The sequence below is a fragment of the Grampus griseus genome (assembly GCF_964374135.1).
Source record: "Grampus griseus genome assembly, chromosome: 6".
Classification (NCBI taxonomy): Eukaryota; Metazoa; Chordata; class Mammalia; order Artiodactyla; family Delphinidae; genus Grampus; species Grampus griseus.
Window position 1 is genome coordinate 7063140 of NC_139000.1, and position 16585 is coordinate 7079724.

General features: G+C 46.5%; 1 protein-coding gene across 5 annotated transcripts in view; it reads left to right on the forward strand.

Moving 5' to 3' along the window:
- The first annotated feature begins 78 nt into the window (after positions 1–78).
- The window catches only part of LOC309824302 (kynurenine--oxoglutarate transaminase 1), a 33293-nt gene continuing 16786 nt past the window's right edge, over positions 79–16585 (forward strand). Inside the window, exon 1 of one of the 5 annotated variants that reach the window (XM_082657090.1) lies at positions 79–171. The gene's annotated coding sequence lies outside the window, so the exon portion shown is untranslated. Of the gene's footprint in view, positions 172–2589; positions 2816–16585 lie in introns of those variants that run through there. The other 4 variants (XM_082657088.1, XM_082657089.1, XM_082657087.1 and 1 more) reach the window with 4 other exon arrangements.

Genomic DNA, 16585 nt, shown 5'->3' on the forward strand with positions numbered 1-16585 from the left:
GCGTTGCCATCTTTTTGAGGGGAGCTCTCTTCACGCCTGCACCCTCTCCCTGCAGGCACCATGTTGCTTTGGGGCGGAAGTAGCGGAGCCCGGGCTCGGCCCCCTTAAAACGACAGGGACGGCTGTAACCTTCGGCGCCTGGGGACGAAAGGTGAAGCGGCCGAGGCAGGGGTGAGTAGCTGGTGCCGGAGCGTTACTGCCCCGGGGTCAGGTGCCGAGGCGGGAGGGCCTGGAAACCGGTTACAAGGTCGATTGTGCCAGACTACTCGTTGCGTTTGGTGCTTCTGTTATAGCGGAGTGGCTACGCTGAAAGGTTGAACCAGACGGGAGCTGTTGCGCGCGCTACTCTCCGACCCGCACTCGGACGCTGGGACCCGCCAGGCTGGTCCTCTCTGCACCCCCATCCCCCGCCCCACCCCCACCCCCGCGATCGTACGGTACCGGTACCGGTGGGGAGAGGGAGCCCAAGGCGACTGGGAGAATTCTGGGCAGAGCCGGGGCTGGAACCGGGTGCCGGACTCCAGCTCGACAGCTCTAGGGATCCTAAGTCCTCGGAGTTCCCATATTTATAATAGTAACGGCAAGCACGCCAAAAGAGAATCCATACAATGGAATACTATGCAGCCGCTAAAAAGAAAAATGCTTAATATGGGACCACTTCCAAGATACCGTAGATGGAAAAGGGAAGGGGCGAAAAGAACAGCGCTGATTGGTGCTACCGTTTGTGTGAAAGAACGCGTGTGGGGGCATGGGTGTCTGCCGGTGTGTGCACCAGCCGGCTGGTGAGATGCACGAGTTGTTAACAGTGGTGGCCTCCGACAGGAGAACCGGGGTCGTGGGTGCCCGGACAAGGGGGAAGAATTTACTACCAAGCGAACAGGTTGGTTAAAAATAAAGTGGGATGCTGCAGATAATAACTGGCTCCCATTTATCTAGCTGACCAGTGCCTGGTTTCAGCTCTCCTGCTGGGAGGTCTTGTATTTCCCCATTATTAGAGGAGGAAACAGTCTCAGAGATTAGGGACCTTAGTAATATCTCATAGCCAGGAAGTGGAAAAGCTGGAATTTGAGCCAGGGAGGATTTTATGCTAATGCCCACCATTCTTCCTCATCCGGCTCCCTCCTGAAAAGCTTTTTTGTTATCAACCATGCAACACTCAGCTTGGGACCTGGCACCCAGCAGGCATCCAGCAGCTATTTATTGGCTGTTTATGGACTGAGCAAGTGGAACAGACAGGAGACAACCAGCAGTGCAAAATGAAGAGAGGCACACATTGGAGGCCAGAACCCTTTCCAGCCTTGAGACTCTGGACCTGGCATGTACTTCCCTGAGCCTCCACGCCCCCTCCTGTAGCACTAACTACAGTCACTGACACTGAGTGCTCCCTCGTGTCCTACTTTGTGCTTTACAGGCAGACTAGCTCCATTTTACAGGTCAGTAGGTGAAGTACAGAGAAGTTAAGAAAGTTGTCCATCACAACATTGTAAATCAACTGTACTTCAATTTAAAAAAAGTTGCCCAAAGGGGGTCCCCACAAGTCTTCACTCCCCCACTTCTGGAGAGGTTGTTGAGCTCCTTGGTCTCTCCCTCAGCCTCCTGGGGTCATCAGCACTAATTCTTTTTTTTTTTTTTTTTTTTTTTTTGCGGTACGCGGGCCTCTCACTGTTGTGGCCTCTCCCGTTGCGGAGCACAGGCTCCGGACACACAGGCTCAGCGGCCGTGGCTCACGGGCCCAGCCGCTCCGCGGCATGTGGGATCTTCCCGGACAGGGACACGAACCTATGTCCCCTGCATCGGCAGGCGGACTCTCAACCACTGCGCCACCAGGGAAGCCCCAGCACTAATTCTTTGAGACGCCTCAGATGGGCTAGTTGAGCTGCCAGAGGCTGTGGAGCTGATGTCGAACAGGACAGACACACAGTTCCTGTCCTTGGAGTCTGCTCAGGGCAACAGACAACCCAGCAGTTAGCACCTGTGATGAGCACTGTGGTGGGTGAGCAGAAGCTTAGGCCTTGGGAGCACAGAGGAGGTAGCCCCTAGTCCAGCCCGGGTGGAGTCACAGAGGGCTTCTCAAAGGAGGTAACTTTTAATCTGTGACTGAAAGATACATAAGATATCTGGGAGGAGAAATGATGAAGCTGGAGACTGGAGCAGAGACGTCCTCATGCCTGAAGATAACTGACATGATCAGAGACTATGCAGGTTAGAAATGATCAGATGGCTTCTGCCTGAATTGCTCTTTCCTCCTAGAGAATGTCTCCTCATGGCAACATCTGTGGCCTCCCACCCTCCAGGCCACACTTAACCTTCTGCATCCCCAAAGGGTAGGACCCCCTAATTTCATAATCCAGATGGAGGCAACAAAGGAACACAGGAGAGTTAGCAGTGAGGAAGTCCTTCACACTGGTGCCCCCTCCCCCCATTCATTCGGCCCCCAGAGTGGCAGCCCACTTGCTGACGTAGAAACTCTGCCCATGTGAACAAAGGTGTGTCAGCACAGGAATGTCCCTCCTGTCTCCCTGGCCATCTGTGCCCGCTGGGGTTATCAGGTTGCCTGTGTGCTGGGACATTTAGCTGGGCATGCCCCCCCGCTTCTGTAGCCAGCAGTCCAAAGTCACTCCACCTGCAGCAAGCGAGGAATTACCGTCGCTCCTACCCTAACAGACCTGGGGCCACATCCCACTCTCAGATGGCACTGCCATCTCCCTGAAATATTTCCCAAACCCTCATCTCACTTCCTCATTCTTGGACAGTGATACAAGCTTTGGATTCACAGCTGGGGTCCTTCTGTGCTTTTCTAAGACTTTCACTTTGGGTAAGTCATTTCTCCACTCTGAGAGTTTCTCCATCTGTAAAACTGATACGACGCTCTCTAATCTTCCTGCCAGGCACTAAATATATATACATATATTGTTTTTTCTTGCATGTGTAAAACTGCCCTAAAGAGTGAGATTCCGATTCTGGATCTGGATCCTGTGCCAGGAGGAAAAAGGAGTGGCTTTGCTACTGTGTATCTAACTTAGGATCCCCACCCGCCAACCCCTCTGGCCCAGAACCTGCAGTCTGGGCTCCAGAAGCCATTTCTCTCTCTTGCCAATTCCAAAGCTAAGGGGAACTGTGTCTAAGTCAGTGTACTTGTTGGGGCTCCCCAGATAGGCTGTCACCTCCCTTGGGGCAGAACTGTTGACTTGACAAGCTTTCACCAAACACTCGTCTTGTAGGGACTCTGTGTTTTTAGATCCAAAACAAACAAACAGAAAAATCAGGATTCATTATCTGCAAGAGATTTTGTTGTCCTCTTTGGTTAATTTTTATGGAAAGTCTTTTTTTTGTTTGTTTTGCTTCTTTTGTTTCTTGCATTCCTTTTTTTTAAAAATAAATTTATTTTATTTATTTATTTTTGGCTGTATCGGGTCTCCATTGCTGCGCGCGGGCTTTCTCTAGTGGCAGCGAGCAGGAGCTACTCTTCCTTGCGGTGCGCGGGCTTCTTATTGCTGTGGCTTCTTTTGTTGTGGAGCACGGGCTCTAGATGCGTGGGCTTCAGTAGTTGTGGCACACAGGCTCAGTAGTTGTGGCACGCGGGCTCAGTAGTTGTGGCTCTCGGGCACAAGAGCGCAGGCTCAGTAGTTGTGGCACACAAGCTTAGGTGCTCTGTGGCATGTGGGATCTTCCCTGAACAGGGCTCGAACCCGTGTCCCCTGCATTGGCAGGCAGATTCTTAACCACTGCACCACCAGGGAAGCCCTTATGGAAAGTCTTATAGGTTTAAATGTTACTAGCTTATTGTCATTGACAGGTTAAGTAGGCTAGGACCTGTGCTACATGCTTTCTGGGGGTGATTGCATTATTATTGTCCCCACTGCACAGATGAGGAAGCTGACCCTGGTATGGCACGACTAAGATCCTATAGCTAGTGGAGTGGAGCTGGGACCGTTTTATCCAAGTCCAAGTTCCAAATCCAAGCTTTCATCTTCTGTGGTTTTTCATGTAACAGACTGGTCTTGCCTGGGCATGGTACCCCCTCCCAGGCCTCTTCTCCAGAGGTGCCATGGTTTGTGTTTTCTCAGTAACTGGAGAGGGAGGGGGCTTCTGACATTTTGAGCCCAGGTGTGCTAAACATCCTTCTAGGCACTGTATAAATCTGCCCAGTAAAGAACTGACTCAGCCCAAATACCAAGTGTGCCGCTATTGAGAAACACTAAAACCAAATATCCTTGGGACTTCCCTGGCCATCCAGTGGTTAAGACTCCACCATTCCACCGCAGGGGGCGCAGATTCAATCCCTGGTCAGGAACTAAGATCCTACATGCTGCGCGCATGGCCAAAAAATTGAAAAAAAAATTTTTTTTGTTTTTTTTTTGTTTTGTTTTTTGGTGGGTTTTTTTTGCGGTACGCGGGCCTCTCACTGTTGTGGCCTCTCCCGTTGCGGAGCACAGGCTCCGGACATGCAGGCTCAGCAGCCATGGCTCACAGGCCTAGCCACTCCGCGGCATGTGGGATCTTCCTGGACCGGGGCACGAACCCGTGTCCCCTGCATCGGCAGGTGGACGCTCAACCACTCACTGCGCCACCAGGGAAGCCCGAAAAAACTTTTTTTTTAAAAAATAAAACCAAATATCCTTACTGCACAGAATTGGCTTAGGTGATGTAGGGCTAGGCTGCAAAGACAAAATCACCTTGCCTGTCCTTGCAAGCTGCCATGCAGGGTGGAAGCTGGAAAAGACGTGGCTCCTGTCCCCAGGGACTGATGTGCTCCTGAGCTGATAGAGGCAGCAGCACCCACCTCCTGAAAGAAGGATTTGGGGGGGAAGAGTTTAGACTTTGGAAATAGACGAACCAGGGTTTGAATCCCGGATCAGCCTCTCTCAGCTGAGTAAGCTTTGTTCATTCTCCTCTTGAACAAAATAGGGACGATGATGCCTTCCTATAGGCTGCTGTGAAGATGAGAGTTTAGCACAGGGGGGCAGGTGCATAGTAGGTGCTCTGAGTTCAGAGGAAGGCCCAGGCTGACCCAGAAGGCTTCAGAGAGGAGGCGGAGCTGGGGTTCAGCCCTGCCAGGGGGATCAGATTAAAGGGCATGTCAGGCAGGGCACAGCTTGAGCAAAGATGGGCAACGTCTGTTCAAGAGCAAAGGATTCGTATGTCTGGAAGAGGAGAGAACATGGAAGCTGCAGAGTCTGGATTCAGGCCAGCTCCAAAGGCCAGGCTAGGGAGGCTTTGGACTTTATCCAGTCTCAACGCAGGCTGTACCCAGCGGGAGGTGTAGCTGACATCAGCCGCCAGAGTATTGGTCGCTGAGGCGTGTTCCGAGGGGTCACCCACCTGCTGTTCACTAGTCGTGGTGCCTTCTGGCTGCGAAGGTGGCCAATAGCTGCCCGGATTGATGGAGGCGTGTGTTAGGCGGGGCACTGACCGCCGGGCACCAGCCCCTTGCCTGGCAGCAAGGAAACCTGTGACCTTAGATGCCTGGGAGGCTGCACAGGAAGGTGTCCTAAAGGTCACCTGGTGCATCTCTGCTCCCTTCTCCAGGCAGGGTTGGCCTCCCGAGAGCTGCCTGCATTGCAGCACTTCTCAGACTAAATTTTAGTAATAACAATAACAATGATGACATTTGTGGAACACTGACTCCTTGCCCAGCACCAGGCTAAGTGGTTTTCACGTGTTATCTCATTGACTTCTCACTGCAACCCATGGGGCAGGAACTATCATTATTCTCACTTCAAAAATGATTCTCAGAAAGGGTTAGTAATTCTCCAAAAGTCACACAGCTAGTAAATGACTTCAGTCCACAGTCTGATTCCAGAACTTCGCAGCCTCATTAAAAAAACAAAACAAAACAAAACAAAAACTGCATGGAAGTTTATAAGACCCCCCCAAGCCAGTCCCAGGGAGAGCCACTGTTAATAATTCATGCACAAACATATACAGTATATAATCAGGCAGTACTTGCTTTGTATGAGTTTCAGATACCACGGTTTAGTTAAACAACACCAGTCCCTCAATAACACTGTTCAGATTTCAGTTGCCATGTTATGTTAACTGTGAGTAATTGCATTAAGTATGGACTTTGCTGCTAGCTCTTCCATCCACAAATCGCTGTGGAAATGACAGATGCATAATGGCCAGTGACCAGTTACACCTCTTCTTTCAAAGCCTGTTGTTGATTGGTCACCATGCGTGTTATTCGGTTCCTACACAGACAGCAAAGCATGTCCTTGTGTTGCCTCCTGTCTCCCTGTGATAAACCCATGTGACATTTTATAAAAATGTATCAGCAAAAGAGGGAATTGGCCAACACGCATGAAAGTGCAGCACAGAAATGCAGAGTGATAACACTGAAAGGGCAATTTGAACTGAAGATAAATGGAGTGATTTAAAAAATAGCTGGCTCTGGGAATGTTGACACCACAGCTATTTGCTATTCCAGAAACTCTAGATATGCAGCCAGGGAAACTTGGTGAAGGTACACCTATCGACATATGAATGGGAGTGGTTCTGACAAAAAGGATGAAGTTGTCCTGAGGAAGTGATGCCAGCAAAAACATCACATTAAAGGAACTGCCAGATATATTTCATGACATTGAAAGTACAAAGGATAAAATGTTTTAAGTTGATCTAAACTTAGAAAGGAGTATGATGACTCACCAATGCATAGAAAAGATGCTCTTTCTGTATCTCAAGTTACACTACAGGAAGAAGGCAAGCACTGTTCAAACTACTCTTGATAATTTTCCCCAGATTTATTGAGGCATAATTGACAGATAAAACTGTAATATATTTAAAATGTACAATGTGATGATTTGATATATGTATACATTGTGAAATGATTCCCACAATCAAGTTAATTGATACATCCATTACCTCACATAGTTACCCTTTTTTTAGGGAGAAGATCTACTCTCTCAGCAAATTTCAATTATACAATACAGTATTATCTACTATAGTCACCAGTTAGATCCTCAGATTCATTCATCTTATAACTGAAAGTTTGTACCCTTTTATCAACCCCTCCCTATTTTCCCCCGTCCCCAAGCACCTGGCAACCATTATTATACACTCTGTTTCTGTATAAGTGATACCATGCAGTATTTGTCTTTTTTCTTTCTGGCTTATTTCATTTAGCATAATGTATTCCAGTTTCATCCATGTCATCACAAATGGCAGGATTTCCTTCTTTTTAAAGACTGAATAATACTCCATTGTATATACATAAATACCACACTTTCTTTATCCATCTAACCATCAACAGACCCTTAGGTTGTTTCCAAATGTTAACTCTCATGAATAATGCTGCAATGAACATGGGAGTATAGGTATCTTTTGAGACAGGGTTTTCGCTTCCTTTGGATGTATACCCAGAAGTGGGATTGCTGGATCGTCCTTGATACATTTTGATAAAGAAAGAAAACTCTTGAATTCCAATGTTTTTAATTTAAATTACACTAGTAATTTAATAAGTATTAAATTTATTACTAGTTTTACTACTTTTTCATTTGTCTCTACATGTGTAACAGACCATCAAGAGTTTTTAATGCTTCAACAACAACTTTGAAAGGTCACAGAACAATCATAATTTTTCCCATTAATTAAGTTCTCTTTGCGTGATTTCAGCTTGCATGGTCATTTTCACAGTCCCACAGTACAGTGGGAAGTGAGGACTGTGTATGTGTATGCATGTACCACCACATATGTATCTATCGGTATAATTTTAAAATGCAAATGGAGTATATTGTCTTCAACCTGCCTTTTTTTCCTACCATACGTTTTTAAAATTGAGGTAAAATGCACATAACATACAATTAACCATTTAAAGTGTTCAGGTCAGTGGCATTTAGTATATTCACAGTGTTGTGCAACCACCCCTTCCCTCTAGTTTCAAAATGTTTTCATTATCTCAGAAAAACACCCATTGAATAATCACTCCACATTTCCCCCTCCCAGGCCCTAGTAACTTCTAATCTGCTTTCTGACTCTATAGATTTGCCTATTCTGGATATATCCTATAAAAGTAATCATACAATAGGTGACCTTTTGTGCTTGACTTCTTAGGATAATGTTTTCGAGGTTCATTCAAGTTGTATTGTACCATGTATCAATATGTCTGTTGTTCCTTTTTAAGGTTAAATAATATTCCATTGTATGAATATACCCTAATTTACCCATTCTTCTGTTGAAGGACATTTGGGTTGTTTCCACGTTTTGACTATTATGAATAACGCTGGTATTAACATTCATGTACAAGTTTCTGTGTGTACATATGTTTTTATTTTTTTCCGGTATATACCTAGGAGTGGAATTGCTGGGTCATAAGGTAATTCTATGTTTGGACTTCATAAAAATGTAAAACTTTTGTGCATCAAAGGACACTATCAAGAATGTAATCAAGGTCATTGTTTCATTTTGAGTTAATTTTTGTAGATGGAGTGAGATAGAGGTCCAACTTTATTCTTTTGCGAGGGGCTATCCAGTTGTCCTAGCACCATTTGTTTTGTTTTGTTTTTTAAAGATTTTTTTTTGATGTTTACCATTTTTAAATTCTTTGTTGAATTTGTTACAATTTGCTTCTGTTTGGTTTTTTGGCCGCGAGGCATGTGGGATCTTAGCTCCCCGACCAGGGATCGAACCCATGCCTCCTGTATTGGAATGTGAAGTCTTAACCACTGGACTGCCAGGGAAGTCCCCCTACCACCATTTGTTGCAGAGATTATGTTTCCCCCATTGAATGGTCTTGGCATCCTTGTCAAAAATCAATTGGCCATAGATGTTTGGGCTGATTTCTGGGCTCTCAATTCTGTTGCATTGGTCTGTATTTCTATCCTTATGCCAGTACCACACTGTTTTGATTACTGTAGCTTTGTAGTAAATTTTGAAATCAACACGCATTTTTCATGTAACCTGAATATCTTTTCATGTCAGAATGCTAGGGGTGATCTCATTCCTTTTGATGGCTGCACAATATTCCATTGTATGGAAATCATAACAAATTGAACCAGCCTCCAACTGATGGACATCAGATTGTCTCCAAGTTTTTCTCTCTCACACACAATGCTGCACAAATCATCCAGGTGGATACCTCTTTATGTATATGTATGAATATTCCTGTAAGATACTTCTAGAAGATGAAGTGTTAAGTCAAAGAGTAATATAAGTCACTATTATTAAGTTGCCCTCCAAAAGTTATACCAATGACTTTTAGTGCACCATAGTGTTCACTTGGTGGATCTTAATCTTCTTATTCTCTGCCTGAGAGGCAGAAAATAGTGTTTCACTTTAGTTTGCATTTTGTTAATTATGACAAGATTCAGCATCTTTTCAAGTTTATTGACTATTTTCTTTTTTGTGTGAATTTATATCTTTTGCACACTTTTTTTTTCCTATTGAGATGTTGGGCTTTTGTTATTGATTTATAAGAATCCTTTGCATATTAAGGCTCACACTATATTAGAATGGTCTGGTTACTTGTTTGTCTCCTTCATTCTGTGTGCACACCTTGAAGGAAAGGAAGGTATCCTATTCACCCTTGTGTGCCTGGCGGCTAGCCTAGGGCATAGCACATAACAGAAGTTCGATAAATATTTGCTGAAGCGATAAAAAGTTGTGCACCTAAGTCCCTGATCCAGATGTTGACAGTAAAAAGATGAACAGAGGAGAGTCCTTGTTCTAATGGAGCTCACAGTCTGGTTGGAGAGTAGACATTAATTCTCTCATTCAACAAAAGTTTATTGAGCAGCTTCCTCTGGGCCATGTGCATAATGTCCTAAGCAGCCTGCTAGGATGAGAAAAATGCCAGGACTGTGACTCAGGTGACCTGGTCCTACTGGAATCTGGGCTGGTGAGTTCCCCTCCCTGGTCATCAGTATCCCCATCCGTAAAATGTGAGTGACTGGACCAAATTCTCTCATTTCCCCTTGAACACCTATCAGTCTGTGCTTCTTTGGCTCTTTCTGGAAGTAGGAGTCAGTGGCCTAAGGGGCCGTCATGTCACTGCTCAGAGCCTCCCCTTGCTCCACAGTGGCAGTGAATACAGGCTTTGAAGTCAGTGTCCTGAGTTCAAATTCCGGCTCTGCTACATGCTAGCTGTGGCCTTGGATGTGTGACTTAGCCTCTTGATGGAACCTTTCTGGTGGAATTAAAAGTGATGGACCCTGTGTGGAGAAAAGGGAACCCTCTTGCACTGTTGGTGAGAATGTAAATTGATACAGCTACTATGGAGAACAGTATGGAGGTTCCTTAAAAAACTAAAAATAGAACTACCATATGACCCAGCAATCCCACTACGGGGCATATACCCAGAGGAAACCATAATTCAAAAAGACACATGCACCCCAGTGTTCATTGCAGCACTATTTGCAATAGCCAGGTCATGGAAGCAACCTAAATGCCCATCGACAAATGAATGGATATACGAATGGATATATATAACAATGGAATACCACTCAGCCATAAAAAGCAACGAAATTGGGTCATTTGTTGAGACGTGGATGGATCTAGAGACTGTCATACAGAGTGAAGTAAGTCAGAAAGAGAAAAACAAATATCGTATATTAACGCATATATGTGGAACCTAGAAAAATGGTATAGATGAACCGGTTTGCAGGGCAGAAATTGAGACACAGATGTAGAGAACAAACGTATGGACACTAAGCGGGGAAAGCCGCGGGGGGGTGGGGATGGTGGTGTGATGAATTGGGAGATTGGGATTGACATGTATACACTGATGTATAAAATTGATGACTAATGACTAATAAAAATAAATAAAATAAAATTCATAAATAAATAAAGTGATGGACCCTGTGAGGTGCTCGGCAGGCAGCCTGGCACAGAGAAAGTGTGCAGTAAATAAAAGGCCATTGTCCTTACCCTTAGCATAGACTTCAGGGCTACAGAGGAGTTGTCCAGGGAAGACCTGCCTCCTGGAAGATGAGAGATGAGGCACATGGGGAGTTGGAGATGGGTGTGGCCTGGGAAAGGCTGCCCTTGAATGAGTTGAATGGGTCCCCGGTGAGAGCCCCCAGGTGCTTATGAATGAGTTCCTGTGGAGGTCTCTAGGTCAGCCCAGTCAGTGGGAGAACTCTGGACTGGGAGGCCAGCAGTCCTGCCTCGAGGTGGGCCTGGACCAGCAAGCTCCCCACGGTGGACCTCTTCTATGAAGTGAGGCCACAGCCCCCTCTTGAGGCACGAAAGTTGTCCTGTGGCCTAATGTGTGGATCCCCAGGGCCAGCTAGCTGGAAGTCTAGACAGGGCTGGCTTTTCATGCCCACTGCTGGCAGCTTCAGGAACAACAAGCACCCACTTCCCCTCCTGCCTTGACATCAGGCAGTGTTACTGGTGAGGGCAGCCCACGTGGCCACCTGTGCCCTTCCTGCCCTCGGTTCAGACCCCCAGTGGCTTCTCCCTCCCCTTCAAGTTCCTGGAAACTGTCCCCACGACGCCCACATGCTCACAAACACAGAGATGTGGACAAGTGCTCAAGGGCAAACACTCTTTTTTTTTAAATTGATTTTTATTGGAGCATAGTTACTTTACAATGTTGTATTAGTTTCCGCTGTACAGCAAAGTGAATCAGTTATACGTATACATATACCCCCTCTTTTTTGGATTTCCTTCCCATTTAGGTCACCACAGAGCACTGAGTAGAGTTCCCTGTGCTATACAGTAAGTTCTCATTAGTTATCTATTTTATACATAGTAGTGTATATATGTCAGTCCCAATCTCCCAGTTCATCCCACCCCCCCATCCCTCAAACACTTTTATCTGCACATGACATCACAACCACACACAGATATACCCATGTTCAAAGTCACATTAAAACTTCCAGGGACCCTGTTCACTTTTACTTCATGGACCCCTTTCTCCATTAAAAAAAAATAATAAAAGTTATATTTTACAAAAACAAAATTATATGTTACAACTATGTTGGTGTAAATAACAGATATCATCCAGGCTGGATTCATTATTACACAATTCATTGTTATTATATTCTCTTTATTTCTTATTTTAAAATAAATTAAAATGAAAACATTTTCATAGGCTCCTGAAACTATCACAGGCCCTCAGCACTAAGCCTCCTGAGGAGATCTGACGGAGAAGTCAGCCCCACCAGTGAGCATGTGTGAATTCACACACATCTAGCTCCAGAAAGTGCCCACTCTATTATTAATATCTGTCACTGGGGCTTCCCTGGTGGTCCAATAACCAGGTTAAGAATCCACACTTCCACTGCGGGGGGCACAGGTTCGATCCCTGGTTGGGAAACTAGGATCCCGCAAGCTGTGTGGTGTGGCCAAAACAAACATAGTAAAACCTGTCATTTACGGTCACCCTTTATGTGCCAGGCACTAAGTGAAGTGCTTTCCATGAATTATCTCTTTTTTAAATATTTATTTATTTTATTTTTATTTATTTGGCTGTGCCAGATCTTCATTGCGGCACACGGGATTTCGTTGTGGCGTGCGGGAGCTTTTAGTTGTGGCATGTGGGATCTTTAGTTGCGGCATGTGGGATCTAGTTCCCTAACCAGGGATCGAACCTGGGTCCCCTGCATTGGGAGCATGGAGTCTTAACTGCTGGACCACCAGAGAAGTCCCTCCATGAATTATCTTATTTTTATTTATTTTATAGACAGGGAAACTGACATTCAGAGAGGAGAAGTGATTTGCCCTGGGTCACACAGCCAAGGTCTGCGTGACCCCAAACCCTGTGTTCTAGTCCTCTCCTCAGGGGTCTGCTTGGTGCCTGATCCCAGGGGAGCACCAAATGTTTGGCAGGACAAATCTGCCCCACAGAGGGTGCAGTGTAATGCTCACTCCCGTGCCCACAGACTCACCCGGACACACACACCGCCCCCTGCCCTGGCAGTGCTCTGCAGTGAAAGCCCCAACCTGGTTTCCAGCCCCAGCCCCGAGGCAGCGAGACTGGTTAAGCGTATCCTCATCCAGCACAGGCTCTCCTCTCCCTCCATGGAGCCAGGTGTCCCAGGCCACCTCCAGCCCCAAGGTACCACCTTTCCTGAGAGCTGGCAGTGAGGGTGAAGGGCTGAGATTGGGGCAGAGGAGAGGAAAGGGCCACAAGCTGGGATCTTTTCCCATGTGAGTTTCTGCCATTTACTGGGTATCCAGGGATGCAGACCCTCCCCCGACCTTCAGGAGCTCCATTTGAGTGTTTGTTATTATTTTTTCATTATTATGAATTTCCTTGCTTATTAATGGAGGTGAAAATAGCACCTGCTTTCCAGGACTGTTGAAAAGGTCCAATGACATGAGTACAGTCTTTATTGCAGTGCCTGGTGCCAAGTGAGCAAATTAGAGCTGGTTGTGTTAATATTATTCCTACCTCTGTAATCCGGTGAGATGATGAAAGCATGATTTAGGGCAGAGGAGGTGTAGCCACCTTAGGAGAAAGGACAGAAATGATAGACATGGAGTGATGTGGGCGACCGTGTCAGAGAGAGGATCAGCCTACCAGGCACCCACAGATTTTGAACCAAGTGGTCAGGAGATGGTCAAGGGGGGTCCCATAGGATTAAGACCATCTGGAGGAGTCAGCAGGACATCAGGCACAGGACGGGAGCAGCAGCCCTACATTTGGCCGATCTGAGGGGACCACCCATCCCCGTTTGCTCAGGATGGTCCTGGTTTTAGCACTGAAAGTTCTGCATCCCGAGAAACACCTCAATCCCAGGCAAGCAGGATGGTTGGTCCCCCTAGAACACGCAGTGGTCACAAGGCGCCCACTATAACCAGCACTGGGCTCAGACCCAGCCATGGGCCTCTTGTCCTCTGGCTGAGGGAAGCTGAAGCATGCCGACAACCACCCCCTGGCATGACACATGGTGGAATGCCCCTCCTCAGATAATAATCACACTGCCCTTTGTTGCTCCAAGCTCTGGTTCTGGATCCACAGGGATCAGGGAGTACCTCCGGTTTCCAGGGAGTACTCTCGATTCTGAGAAATTAGAGGGTGAACTCTGGCCGGACTGACTTCCCAGCTCCTGGAATCTCACAGTTCTGTTCCACGGGCCTTTGCACCACCTGGCACCCTTTTCCCTCCTTTGGGACTCAGCTGGAAGGCCACATCCTCCAAGGAGCCCTCCCTAACTCCTGCATGCGGCGGGGGGGGGGGGGGGGGGGGGGCTGTGTCCCCAGCGCCCCCTAGTGTCCCACTGTATGTTTCCTGGTCGTCCGCGGCAAAGTACCACAAACTGGGCGGTTTAAACAACAGAAATTTATTCTCTCACAGTTCTGGAGACCAGAAGTCCAAAATCAAGGTGTCATTGGGGCCATGCTTTCTCTGAAGGCTCCAGAGGAGAATCTGGCGCACGCTTTTCTCTTAGCTTCGGTGCTGCCAGCAGCCCTTGGTGTTCCTTGACTTGTAGGTGCTCTACTCTAATCTCTGCCGTCAGCTTCACATGACCTTCTCCCTGTATGTCTGTGTCTCTTCTCCTCTTCTTATAAGAACACAAATTATATTGGATTAAGGTCCGCTCTTATCCAGTATGACCTTGTCTTAAATTGATTACATCTTCAAAGATCTCATTTCCAAATAAGGCCATATTCACAGGTACCAGAGGTTAGGACTTGGACATATCCTTTTGGAGGACACAATTCGAGCCATAACACACATTTTTGCACTTGTCAGGAAATACTTGCTGGATAATGAAGGAGACAGTGTTTGTGGGCATCTCTCACCAGGCCTGGTCCACACTGTAGTCTCAGCGCTATGCCAGGGCCTGGCCAGAGAACATGCTTGGCAGAAGCTGAGGATGGAGTGAGGAACAGAGGAGGAATTGCCCCACCTTTGGACAGATGGCTAGTTTTCAGGGCTCTGAGATGCTTTGAAGGACCTTAGAGGAAGAGGCTAGGTTAGGAGGGGTTTAGAAGGGACTAGGCTAGGGAGTTGCCTAGTTTAGGCCAGACATTTCTTATAAGCAGGTGCCAACAGCTCTCTACTTCCTAGAATCTTCTAGTGTGGACAAGCCTGAGCATTTACATATTAAAATATCCATTACTGGTTTATAAATTACTCTCCTTTTATTTCCCCTCTCTAATAAAATTCGAGCGTTGTACTGATAGTTATGAAATGGTGTGAACAGGTAGGTTATATTGGACTTCCGGTTTCCAGTCCTGCACATAAGGAGCTTAGAAGTAGTTATTCTGTCCTTATGAATAAAAAGCTGAGCAAAGTGAAATATCAACACCTCTCCTTAGATCCATCGGAAAAATGAGGCCACAGGGCAAACCGCTGCCGCCTGTGTGCGTACGTGTTGTCTAAGGCTGCTTTCCCACTACAGCAGCAGACTTGAGAAGCTGCAACAGACTGTCTGTTCTGTCAAGCCTAAAATATTTGCACTGGCCCAATGCAGAAAACGTTTGCTGGCGCTGCTATAGGATAAGGAGAGTGAATAAGGAGAACAACTAACAGACAGGAATGGTGAGTATGGCTAGGGGACAGCAAGCGAAACGGACAGTGGCAGGATATCCCCGGCACAGGAGGCCTCACGTCTGATTTAATACGGCCTCATGGTACATGGTAAAGACTTTGGATTTTATTCTTAGTATGAGGATTTAGAAAAAGAAAAGCAGAATCTGGAATCCAGGAGCTGTCTGGCACCTACAGATTTGGTCTTGTGTTGCACCTGAACAATTTCGTGGAACATCGACATCAGACAAAGCCATTCTGTGACCTTGAGGAATCAAGACAAAAACAAGACCCCTGGGGCTTCCCTGGTGGCGCAGTGGTTGGGAGTCCGCCTGCCGATGCAGGGGATGCGGGTTCGTGCCCCGGTCCAGGAGGATCCCGCATGCCGCGGAGCAGCTGGGCCTGTGAGCCATGGCCGCTGGGCCTACGCGTCCGGAGCCTGTGCTCCGCAGTGGGAGAGGCCACAACAGTGAGGGGCCGCGTACCAAAAAAAAAAAAAAAACAAGACTCCTCCATAATCATGTCTAAACACAGACAAACCCAAATATTATTGAAGCCACACAACACGAAGCACACCCCTCTCCTGGCTAATCCGAGGGACTGCAGCTTCCTCACCAATGATAACTAGTCACACTCTAGCCTGCCCTCCCTATAAATAAAATTATTGAGATCTCCAACCATAAAATTATCCCTGCTTCTGAAAGCACCAATCCAGAGCAAAGTCCCGCTCCTTGGGCCCTCACCCAAATCACCCCACCAAAGTCCAAATCCTAAACTAGTTCTTTTTTTTTTCTTTTGAGGAGCGAATTGTTTATTTTAAATTTTTATTGGCATACAGTTGACTTACAATGTTGTGTTAGTTTCTGCTGTGCAGCAAAGTGAATCAGTTATACATATACATATGTATCCACTCTTTTTTAGATTCTTTTCCCATATAGGTCCTATAATAAGTTCTAAGACCCTTTCACTGAGACACTCCATGGTTCCCTGGTGTGCATTTTCCCTTACTGGACAACCAGGGAAGTCCCTATACATTCTTTTTTTAATATTCCTTTCCATTATGGTTTATCCCAGGAGATTGGATATAGTTCCCTGTGCTATACAGTAGGACCTTGTTGTTTATCCATCCTAAATGTAATAGTTTGCATCTACCAATCCCAAACTCCC